The sequence below is a fragment of the Eschrichtius robustus genome (assembly GCF_028021215.1).
Source record: "Eschrichtius robustus isolate mEscRob2 chromosome Y unlocalized genomic scaffold, mEscRob2.pri SUPER_Y_unloc_1, whole genome shotgun sequence".
Lineage (NCBI taxonomy): Eukaryota > Metazoa > Chordata > Mammalia > Artiodactyla > Eschrichtiidae > Eschrichtius > Eschrichtius robustus.
In genome coordinates this window covers 2145501-2158148 of record NW_027175152.1, presented here as the reverse complement: position 1 = coordinate 2158148, position 12648 = coordinate 2145501, and the positions used below count along the sequence as shown (strand labels likewise).

At 41.8% G+C, this 12648-nt stretch overlaps 1 pseudogene; it reads right to left on the bottom strand.

Annotated features, from left to right (window-relative positions):
• Positions 1-3023: 3023 nt before the first annotated feature.
• Positions 3024-4104, bottom strand: LOC137757671 (E3 ubiquitin-protein ligase rififylin pseudogene; annotated as a pseudogene).
• Positions 4105-12648: the final 8544 nt, after the last annotated feature.

The following is a 12648-nucleotide window of genomic DNA, read 5'->3' as shown; positions in this document are numbered from 1 at the left end:
GACCAGTACAGGCTTTGCTCTGTAGTCTAATAGGTATGCCCTGTCAAGTCTAGGCATGAGTGCTGCTGAGCCATATGGCTTCCAGGAGTTGTTGGCAGTCCTTCTGGTCAGATGGTGACAGAAGACACTGTCCACAGCAGGTGGGGATGTGATTCAGTTTCCTGCTTTGGTAAGGGAAAACTGGGCTCTAAGACTGGCATCCTTTGAGGCTCCAAAGCAGGCAGATCTGCATCCCACCTCACCACGTTCCCTGTCAGAGTGCTTACTTAACCTGGTCTGTAAATAAGCAAAGCTGCTGTTTAGGATTATATTATATTTGGGCTTTGCAGATATGGCCTCAGTCTGCCAAGATCTCTTTGCTGGTCATTGCAAGCCCCTCCTCCCTACTTGGTCACAGTCAGATTTCCAGTGGTTGAGCCATGCAAATTTCCCTGCAATCCTCATGGTGCAAGATCAGAGTAGGAGTTCCTGCAAAGCAACTTACAATGCTGGGGAGAGGGGTTTGTCACCCTAGGTTCTCTTTCCTTACTGAAGAAACCAGGGGTTCAGGGGAGACCTCTCCTTGTGGTGCCGCACTGAGCTGGAGGAAGGGCAATGCAGTTAACGTGTAGTCACTTCTCTTACCTTCTAATGCAAGTGTGTCTTGGCCTTTGTGAGGAATGGGGTGCTTCAGTATCACCCCAATATTTAGGATCCTCTCAGTGGTGTCTCATATTGAATAGTTATTTGTTGTTCTTCTTGAGAGAGGGAGTGAAACAAACTTTGTCACCATATTGGTGATGTCAGAATCTTCTGAAGGTTTTTGATATTAATTCAATCTTTTTACTTACTGTACTCTATCTCTAATTCATAGGTCTAAGATTTCTTATTCCTTTCTTCATCAGTTTTTGTAGTTTCTGTGTTTCTAGTAGTATGTCCATTTTATCCCATTTATATAATTCATAGGAGTGTAACTGCTCATGGTAGTCTCTTGTAAATTTTTTTATTTCTGCATGGTAGATGGTAATGCCCTCAACCTTTATTTCTGATTTTTGTAATTTGCGTCTTCTCTTCTTTTTCTTAGTCAGCCTAGATAAAAGTTTTTGTACTCTTTTAATGGTTTGAAAGAACCAACTTTTGAGTCATGGATTTTTTTTTCCCCCTGATTCCTAGTTTCATTCCATTGTAGTCATGGAACATGCTTTCTATGATTTCAAACTTTAAAACATCACTGAGTCTTTTCGGGGGACTTACATATGAGTTGGTCTATGATGTGAATGTTCCATGTGTACTAGAGTAGTATGTGTATTCTGCTGTTGTTACGTACTGACATATTTGTATGTGTGTGTATATATGGTATATGTATACATAATTATCTGTTAAGTCTAGTTTGTGTGTTGTGTTGTTCAAGTCCCCTGTCTGCTTTTAGATATCTCTAGTTATATTCATAATAGAAAATGGAGTATTGAAGCCCTCAACTATGATTATAGAACATCCCCTTTTTTGTCACTATTTGCGTCATAGATTCAGGTGCATATATGTTTATCATTGTTAACTCCTGTTAATGGTTTGACTCTTTTATCAATAAAAATATCCTTTTCTCTTGTAAGTATCTTTAACCAAATTCTATTTTCTCTGATATTAATAGAACAACCCCAGCTCACTTTTGCTTTCTATTTGCATTGTATCTTTGCATCATAATGGAGAATACCTTTTGCATATAGAGTGAATTTCTTGATGACAATGCATAACTGAATCATGTTTTCTTTGTCTTTTCTTTACTCTTTTAAAAATACATTCTGCCATTATCTGCCTTTTGATTGGTGCCAACTATAAATTGTCACTTGCCTTCTGGCACTACAAGGATTAGGTCACTGGCCACTGCAGTTGCTGACCTACAACACCCCCTGAAAGGAGTTCAGGGTGGAGATCAGGAATGAGGCACTCTGTGCTCTGGGAGAAACTGGCAGAACAGGCCTTCAGAGAGTTAAATATTTTCAGGAGAATATTTTTATGAACCCAAGTTCTTGCATCTCCTTATATCTAGAAAAGAACTAAAATTATTTTTTATGTTGAAACTTTATTACAAAATTATAAAGCAGAGCTCTGTAACAAAACAAAACAAAAAAAGCAGATTTGAGTTTGCTCTAACACGCAAGAAAGTCTGAGAAATTCTTAACGTAAGTCACTTGAAATAAAACATTCACATCCAAAGCCAAGCAGAAAACCACTGCTTCCACCCAAAACTTTCCCTTTAGTCATGACCTAAACTTAACGATGGCACAAAGTCAGGCCTCAAGAGAAGAAGCAGAGATGCTCCATGTACCATCTCTTGCGCAGAGGCTGGAATTTCCCAGCAGTTTGAAGGCCAGATGTTTTCTTGACTCTCAAGGTCAGGTCAAGAGACTGATAGCTTTCAATCCCTTCACTTAAAGAAGCAACAGTTAATGACTTCAGGTTTTTTCAACAGCATTTGTGTTTCATTTCTCACCAAAAATGAGTTTACCTGTTCAAATTCTGCCCTAAGGAGGATCACTATTGGTTTGGTAAGCTAGCAAAGTTTTGGTCTGAAGAAACAAATGAATTTTAGGTAATGTAGCAAGAGACTTTAGCAAAGGTCAGTTAAAGCACAGAAACGAATCCAGATGTGATGGGGAAGAAGAGAGCCACTTCTACCAGGGTAAAAATGGCTGATGGTTGAAACAGAGGCACACAGGGGGATTGGCAGGCTACAGGAGGAAGCGTGAAACTGTTTAAGTTCTCAGAGGAAGGGAGGAAGATACGGTCCAAATTCTGGAAAGTCCTCTCTTCATCAGTTACCATCATCACCCCAAGATCATTGAAACAGGGACTTGCTTGTGAGATCTGTACCAGTTCCCACTGGCCTCCAGCTCTGCCAGCCACAAAGTGTATCTCTGAAGCAAGACTGGTATGCCCAGAGGTGAAACAGCATCTTTGCTTGCCCTGGTTCTGGGAACACTGCAAATTTTCTTGTTAGTCTGCCCCTCTGCAAGCTGGCCAACTATGGACTCAGACACCTAGAGCTATGTCCCTATAAGGCACTCAAGAAGCTGGTACAAGCCCTCGGGATGGAAGACGTGTGCGGCTCAGATTGCATACTGCCAGCAGATGGGACACTTTTCATGTGCTTGCCACACTTGGTGCAGGTGACCATGTGGCCGCACTCCAGCAGAACACAGTTGATGGGTGAGTCCATGTAGATATGACACAGGTTGTCCTCCAGGCTGGATGGCACTGCTCCCCTGTTTTGGTCTTCAGCATCACACACCAGGTGCTGGAGTCCCTTCTGATCCTTGCCCAGCTGTGTCACCCTCTCCATCAGCTCTCACTTCTCACAGCAGCCCTGTATGAGCCAGTACCTCTTCGAGCTGCCACACAGTTAGACCTTTAGACCTTCAATGTCCTCCAGGTTAGTCAACTGATACCGAGAGGTCTTCTGGCCTCGGATGAAGCTGTTCTCTGCATCAACAGTCTGGGTCTCATCCGCAGCAGGCGCTCTAGCTGTGCTCTCCAGGTTCCTCGTGGTCCTGGAGACACATGTCCATTCGCCTGCTGCCGATCCCCAGCCTGGGCTGGAGTGAAGAAGGGAGGCTGGGTAAGGTAGGAGGTACTGTGCTGGTGTGACTCTGGGTCAGGAAGTCCCACTGCTTGGGGAAGTCTGGGGACAAGGTCGGGGTGTGAGTCCAGACCTCCTGGGAGCTTACAGGCTGCTGGCCAAGAACACCAGTTCCTCTTTCTCCTGGCACATTTCAGTAGAGATGTCATGGAAGCTGAGGTAGTCCCTCAGCTCCTTTACCTTCATCTTCATGAGCTCCGCTCACTGAAAGGCTGTGGCTCAGAAGCATTGGTGGAGAAGGCAGGGCCGTTCCCCACTTGGCTGGAACAGGTCAAGCAGAAATTTTTCTTGCAGTCCAAACAGGTCTGCTTCTTGGCCATGCTTATGTAGTGGGCCCCACAGGCCTTGCAGCTTGGTTCTGAGCCCATGGGGGAAGGGAAGGAGCTGTACCCAGGGTTGGAATAGGCCTGTGTCATGGCTCTCTGGGGCGGTGGGTTTTCCTCAGGCTGTCCATTCAGGCAGAACCAGTTGCATCAGGTTTCCCACATGATAAAATCTGCCCCTGGCCGCCTGCCCAGCCCATACCTGGCAGGGGATGGCAGTGTCCTGATCCAGGCCATGGACGACTCAGGTAGGGGCGCTGCAGGCTCCACTGGGTCAGCATCTCCAAGGGTGAGGGGGTGGGGGGATTGTCACGACATCCTCACAAGTGGGCCCAGGAAGTTGGCCAGCACTAAAATTACTAAGAGTGACGTCTGCTCCTTGGGAGTAGCAGCAAGCTTCTGCCAAAATCTGTACTTACTACGCATACCCTCCTTCATTAATATCAAAGAGAATACTGATCTTCCCCTCTATTTCTTTGAAGCAGTTTCTCAGAGGTATCTCCTCATTTTGCACCTAATAAAACTTAACTCACAACTCTCATGTGCATTTTTTTTAGTCAACATTGGAGAGATCAGTTCATGTAAATTTAAAGTAAATACTGATAATTAATTTACTGTATGCCTTATACCTGTTTAGTTTCTCAATTCCTCCAAAACTAGTCTCTTATGTGATTAAATGATATTTTTCCTAGTATGCCTTTTTGATTTCCACTCTTACCTTCCTGCATATCTAATTATTTCATTGATAATTACCCTGGTGATTATAATCAACATCCTAAATTTATAACAATTGTACTTGAGTTAATACCATTTAGAAAGAAAAGTATTGCCTCCAGCAGCCAGGCACAGGGAACAATAGTTGGGAAAACTAAACACAGCCCTCCAGACCTGGGAAGAAAGAGGTTGGAAAAGGAAAGTCAGGAATCCGGAGTGGGGGGAGGGAGAGGAAATTTTAAAGTTGGGGAATTGGAAGGCCATGTGGGACTCATATGCATGAACACATGCTCAGAAAGTAACTAAGAGGACCCTAAGCTCTGACTTCCGGAATAAGAAATGGAATGACATACTTAAGATTATTTAAATATCAAAGTCATCTTGAAAAAATAAACAAACAGTGTCAACCCAGAACTCTGTATTCAGGAATATATTTTTAAGAATGAAAGAAATTAAGACAATCCCAGATAAATTAAAACTGAAGAAATCCATCAATAGTAGACCTGACCTACAGGAAATGCTGAGAGGGCGTAGTCCAGGCTGACATGAAAGAACATGAGATAGCAGTTGAAAGCATACAAAGAAATGAAGAGTCATTGTGAAGGTCACTACATAGGTTAAATATAAAAGCCAGTAATACTGCACTTTTTGTTAACACAAAAGATACATGCATAAAACGATTCTTGTAAATCTTTGCTAATTGGTAATGTATAAGCGTGTTATTTGTGCCAATCACAACTTAAGTGGCAGTACAGAACTATAAGGGAGCATAGTGTTGGTATAGTATTAAACTAAGGTTTTCTGTTTCTTCTGGTTCAGTCCTGGAAGGTTGTACCTTTCCAAGAATTTGTCCGTTCTTCCCGGTTATCCATTTTATTGGCATATAGTTCTCGTAGCAGTCTCTTATGATCCTTTGTGTTTCTGGGGTGTGAGTTGTAAATTATCCTTTTCATTTCTAACTTTATTGATTTGAGTCCTCTCCCTTTTTTTCTTGATAGGTCTCGCTAAAGTTTTATCAATTTTGTTTTTCTTGAAGAACCAGCTTTAATTTCATTGATCTTTTCTGTTGTTTTCTTTGTTTCTATTTCATTTATTTCTGCTCTGATCTTTATGATTTCTTTCTTCCTACAAACTTTGGGTTTTGTTTGTTCTTCTTTCTGTAGTTGCTTTAGGTGTAAGGTTAGGTTGTTTACTAGAGATTTTTCTTGTTTCTTGAGGTAAGATTTTATTGCTATAAACTTCCCTCTTAGAACTTCTTTTGCTGCATCCCTAGGTTTTGGGTCATCGTGTTTTTGTTGCCATTTGTTTCTAGGAATTTTTTGATTTCCTCTTTGATTTCTTCAGTGACCTCTTGGTTATATAGTAGCATATTGTTTAGCCCCATGTGTTTGTGTTTTTTACAGTTATTTTCCCTGTAACTGGTATCAAATCTCATAGCATTGTAGTCAGAAAAGATGCTTGATATGATTTCAATTTTCATACATTTACCAAGGCTTGATTTGTGATCAAAGATGTAACATATCCTGGAAGATGTTCCATGTGCACTTGACAAGAAAGTGTATTCTGCTGTTTTTGGATGGCATGTCCTATAAATATCAATTAAGTCTATCTGGTTTAATGTATCACTTAAGCTGTGTTTCCTTATTAATTTTATGTCTGGATGATCTGTCCATTGGCGTAAGTGGGGTGTTAAAGTCCCCTGGTATTATTGTGTTACTGTCGATTTCCCTTTTTATGGCTGTTAGCATTTGCCTTATGTATTGAGGAGCTCATATGTCGAGTGCATAAATACTTATAATTGTTATATATTCTTCTTGGATTGATCCCTTGATCATTATGTAGTGTCCTTCCTTATTTCTTATAACAGTCTTTATTTTAAAGTTTATTTTTTCTGATATGAGTATTGATACTCCAGCTTTCTTTTGATTTGCACTTTCATGGAATATCTTTTTCCACACCCTCACTTTCAGTCTGTGTGTGTCCCTAGGTCTGAAGTGGGTCTCTTTTAGCCTGCATATCTATGGATTTCCTTTTTTGATCCATTCAGCCAGTCTGTGTCTTTTGGTTGGAGCATTTAATCCATTTACATTTAAGGTAGTTATTGATATATATATGTTCCTATTGCCATTTTCTTAATTGTTTTGGGTTTGTTTTTGAAGTCTTTTTCTTCCCTTTTGTTTCCCACCTAGAGACATTCCTTTAGCATTGGTTGTAAACCTGGTTTGGTGGTGCTGAATTCTCTTATCTTTTGTTTGTCTGTAATGCTTTTGATTTCTCTGTCAAATCTGAATGAGATTCTTGCTGGGTAGAATAATCTTGGTTGTAGGTTTTTCCCTTTCATCATTTTAAATATATTCGGACTCTCTCTTCTGGGCCGCAGAGTTTCTGCTGGAAAATTAGCTAATAAGTTGTGGGGATTCCCTTGTATGTTTTTTGTTGTTTCTCCCTTGCTGCCTTTAATATTTTTTCTTTGAATTTAAGTTTTGTTAGTTTGATTATGAGTCTCAGAGTGTTTCTCCTTGGGTTTATCCTGTATGGGACTCTCTGCATTTCCTGGACTTGGGTGGCTATTTACTTTCCATGTTAGAGAAATTTTCTACTATAATCTCTTCAAATATACTCTCAGACCCATTCTTTTCTTTTCTTCTGGGATCCCTGTAATTCAAATATGGTGCATTTAATGTTGTCTCTGAGGCCTCTGAGACTGTCCTCATTTCTTTACATTCTTTCTTCTTTATTCTGCTCTGCAGCAGTTATTTCCACCATTCTATCTTCCAACTCACTTATCCGTTCTTCTGCCTCAGTTATTCTGCTATTGATTCCTTCTAGTGTGTTTTTCATTTCAGTTATTGCATTGTTTATCTCTGTTTGTTTGTTCTTTAGTTCTTCTAGGTCCTTGTTAAACATTTCTTGTACTTTCTCAATCCATGCCTCCATTCTCCTTCTGAGATTTTGCAGCATCTTTACTATCATTTCTCTGAATTCTTTTCAGGTGGATTGCCTATTTCCTCTTGATATTTTTGGTCTTGTAGGTTTTTACCTTGCTCCTTTGTTTGTAACATATTACTCTGTCACCTCATTTTTGTTGTTGTGTGGGGCTGTGTTCCTGTCTTGCTGGTTGTTTGGCCTGAGACATCCAGTACTGGAGTTTGCAGGCAGTTGGGTCTTAGTGCCAAGATGAGGATCTCTGGGAGAGCTCACACTGATAAATATTCCCTGGGGCCTGAAGTTCTCTGTTAGTCCAGTAGCTTGGACTCAGGGCTCCCACCACAGGAGATCAGGCCCGACCTCTGGCCTGAGAACCAAGACCCTGCAAGCCACATGGCATGGCAACAAAAAAAAACAAAACAAAGAAACAAAACCAAAAAACAAATGGCAAACAAAAAGGAGCAGAATGATAGAAAAGAATAAAAAATAATATAAAACTAGAAAAATTAAAATGAAATGACAAGAAAACATAACAACAGCAAAAAATTATTTTTAATTAAAAAAAATAGAAATTTCTTGGTGCTTCTGCTATCAGTGTCCTTCTCCCCACAGTGAGTTACATCCAACCCCTGCCTGCCCTGGAGGGCCTCCAAGACCTCTAGGTAGGTCTCTGCACCCACTGTGTCAGCTTGAACTCTGTGCATGTTCCTCTCACCAGCATTTGCTCCTGAATCTGGCCCAGAACACACATGCCTGCACAAGCCCGGCTGGGGTGAACACGTCAGTGGGCATGTCTGTCAGAGCTGGTGCAACTGGAGGAGGCTTTGGAGGGGAGCAGTGCTCAGCCTGACTGGACCATTGTGGCCAGAGGAGGCCTTCATGGGGGTGGGGCTTAGGCCAGGAACTGTGTGGCTGCAGGAGGCTTTGTCAGGGGTGGCGAGACCCTCGTGGCCCTCAGAGACCTTGGCAGGAGGGAGGCCCAGGCCCAGGACCTGCTCAGCTAGTGGAGATCCTGTTGGGGTGGTGTGCAGGTCACCGGGACCTGTGTATCCCATGGATGGGGGTGGTGCTTAGGCCTGCCAAGGCCCATGGGGCCAGAGGAGGCCTTATCAGGGGCAGCAGGTGGGCCACCAGGAGTCATGCAGCCCACGGAGGCCTGGGGGGTGGTACTCAGGTTCACTGAGACCCATGTGGCTGGAGGAGGCCCCGGCGGGGGTGGGACTCAAGTCCGGGACTCTCACAGACAGACGAGTCTTTAGTGGGGACGGGGCTTAGACCTGGGACCCTAGCAGGCTCATGGGGCTTGAGGGGTGGGTGAGCCTTCTCAGTTGTGCACCCCCACCACTGCCAAAGGAGGCCGGACTGGTGGGCAGGGACTGGTGTTGCAATGGCAGCCCTGCCCTTTGCACACCACTCAACAATGGCACCCCACTTCCCTGGTGGTCTGGTCCTCGTCCACCAAAATTCCTGGCCACGGAGCCCTCCCCGCCCACCGCCCACAGCTCTCCCCTCCCCGGGTCCACCTTTCAAACCCCACTGGCTGGCACCCAGCCCTCCTCCCCACCAAAAGACACACAACCCAGGCTGGGGTGCCCAGGGCTGCCACAGGGACCATGTGCACAGGCCCCACTCCATCCTGCTCTGCCACAGAACAAACTAATGGTGACCCGTGGGGAGAGGAGAGGGGCAATTAAAGGTAAGGGAATTAAGAGGTACAAATTATTATGTATAAAATAAGCTACAAGGATATATTGTACAACATGGAGAATATATTTTATGATGACTATAAATGGAGTATAAACTTTAAAAATTATGAATCACTATACTGTACACCTGTAACCTACGTATTATTGCACACCAGCTATACCTCAATTAAAAAATAAAAAAATAAAGATTTCAAAGTAATGGCTTTCTTGAGACAGATACTCTGTGTTGTAGAAAGTACAAGTACATCCCAAAGGGACAGAGGAATGCTTCAGAATTGTAAATAAACCCTTTCAATAAATACTCTAAGAAACAGAGGCTGAGGGCCAATCTCAGGTGTTGGCTAGAACAAATAGTAAGTTCTTTCGATAGCCTTGAGCTTTTCCAGAAAGGAACTTAAAAAGCGGCTAAATTTTCCCAGGGATTAGCCTCAGACTAATAGAAGCCATATTAAAGATTGATCAAGTCTCTTAGTGCAGGGCTTTAAATAGAATGTTCATAAGGACAGATTTTACAGTTCTTATCTCTAAATAAATGTCTCCCCTCCTCTCTGTTCTCCAGACCTGCCTATGGTGTGCCATACTTTGCTTGTCCCAAATTGCAATTCTCTGCTATTCTCTGTTTATTCTGAATACACCCATTTTGCTGGTAAAATAACTGGCTTTGTTTTTACGGTCAACATTGTATGATGATCAGAAGTGGGATCCCAAGAAGAAAAACCCTGAGGAATTAGAGACCTACAGTCCTTTGTGCTCTCTGCTTCCATGAGTCATCTTTTTCCTTTCAGTTCACTGTCTCCTCTTGGATTTGAGCTCCCTCCTCTTGCTTGAGCTTTCTGACTTTATCCAGGATCTATTTGAAGGCTTTTTCCTTTCTGGAGAGTACCCATTTCTTTCTTTGAAGCGCTTTTTGTATAATGGAATCCCAAACTGCTGAATTGGGTCTCTGTTGGGTCCTCCTTCTGGGAACCTGGTAGCTTTCTTTAAAAACAAGGGTCTCTCCTCATGTACAATTTTAACTATTTGGATCAACTCAACCAAAAGGAATTTAGAACTCCAGTGACCATTATGGAAACATTTTGATCTCCCCAAACTTGCTTTTCTTAGAACCAAATTAGAAGACTGCAGCTCTAAAATAAAACAAGCTGAACGGGATGGCTATTTCAATGGGTGTCTTGAGGATTCCAAGCATATTCAGAAATCTAAAATTGCCTCTTTATAAAATATTATTTCTAAATCAACCAAGTTGAATAAAATACTGAAAGAAGACCAAAAAAAAAAAACCAAAAAACAAAAACCTTCCGAGACTGCTTTATATTCTCTCCTGTCCTCTTGGGCTCCATAACTTTCCTTTTTTTCCCAAGTCACTCCCTACCCATTATAAAACCTGCTCCTTTAAAATTAGACCCTCTAAGTATCCTAATGCTAAGTTCCTAATTTCCTATGTTCCCTACAGTAAGGGAACAAACTACAAACCATGGACAAAGATTTTCCTAGAGTTACTGAAAGTCCTCATAGATTTGCCAAGAAATTTAATATAGTGACCAAGACACACCAACCAGGTTTCTGAGATTTAGACCAGATAGGTCACATGCTTAGCAGCAAAGACCAAGCCCAACACTGTTTGAAAACAGCTAATTTGGATAACCCTGAAAAGATCTCTAGAATTGCAAATGAAACTAACCCCCTGCTTTCTTAAATGACTAGCCTTGAGCAATCACTAATTGACTTCACCTCGCAATCCCAGGTCTTTCCCAAAAGCTATTAATTAAAGTAAATTCAAGCTTGTACTCAGGAACCCAGTGAGCCCTTTCGTGATGACTATAATGGCTCCAAATTTTTTTAAGGAAAATCCTGGCCTTCCTATGGATGTTGAATCGACACAGGTAGCATTCAACTCCATGTGGTCTGAACTGGGCTTTTTCTCTTCTAATTAAAAGAACAAGGATGGAATGGGAGGCAATGTTCACTCCAGATTTAGCTAATATAGCAAATCAGCTCACCCTCAACCTAGAGGATTCAACCAAAAGGAAGACTACTAAAATCCTCAATTTTCAACTCCAACAAATGGAGGTCCCGAAACAAAATTAAACCCCTCCTTGTCTCTGATATTGCTGCAAAAAGCCAGGACACTGGAAGAAAAATTGTTACAAACTTAAGCGTCCAGGTGCTTTTACCCTTTTACTAGCCATTCCAAATGCCCCCCTAACTCTCAATTCCAGGACTCCAAGAAACTATAGGGACTTTTCAAATTATTATACAGCCCCCTGCCTTGGAGTACTAAAATGGTTTAAAGAGTGGGATCTCTAATAAGCCTCAATAGGTTTTGCCTCTGAACCTATTCCCTTTTGTTTAGGCCCTTTGAGAGATACGCACCCTTTTCTCCATAATTCCTCTACCTCTATCCATTTATTGTGACAAGATTTTTTTTTTTGAGAGAAATATCATGCTGGAATTTCTTTCTCCCTAAAAGGACAAACAATTCTAGAATTTGAGAGCAGCAGCCAAAATAGCCAACCAGGTGAATCAAATGATCCTTCACCTTTTATTTGCTCCATCTTTAATGTCAGTACGGTTAATTTTAAGGATACTAACCATTTGCCCTATTGGATCAGCTGCAAGTCATCAAGCCCATAACAAAAAACTTTAAGACTCAGGGCCTTATAATCCTCTGCATTGGTCCCTGCAAACTCCTATTTTGCCTATAAGTACCCACACTTGCTCAGTCTTGCATTTTAGTCAAGGGCAGACAGTAAGTATGCATTTGGAGTAGATCATCAAAGAGCGAGACTTCCTCACTTCCACCAGGGACACAATTTAAAAGGGTCTTTATGTCCTGGAATTATTTGGTGCCATACTTCTGCCAGCTGCTTTGGCTATTTTCAAGTTCCCTGGGCATTCCAAAATTGATTCCATGGACACTAAAGGAAACCACTTCACTGATATTTCTGAAAATCAATAACCAAAAGGTACAGAAGGATGTTCCCCCAATTGATAATCTAGAAAAACTGACTAGAGATGTCCAAAATTGGCCATAGGGGGAAAAAAAGTGATATTGGAAATCTAATAATTGTTGATTCAATAAAAGAAAGAACTCTGAGTTGGGCCAAATAATAATCCAATCCTGTCAGAGACTCTAAAATTCTTATTACCAGCTATTGTACACACAATAGAATCACTGATCTACTGATAAACTGATAACATGAATGAACCAATACTAGTGGGGAAATATTAACAAGGCTGCAAAGAATGTCTACTTTGCTTGCCCCAGCTACACAAAATATAATTCAGGAAAACCTATCCACACTGCTCCTGGACACTTTAAATTGCCCAATGGACTACTGAGTTTTGGCAGATGGATTTT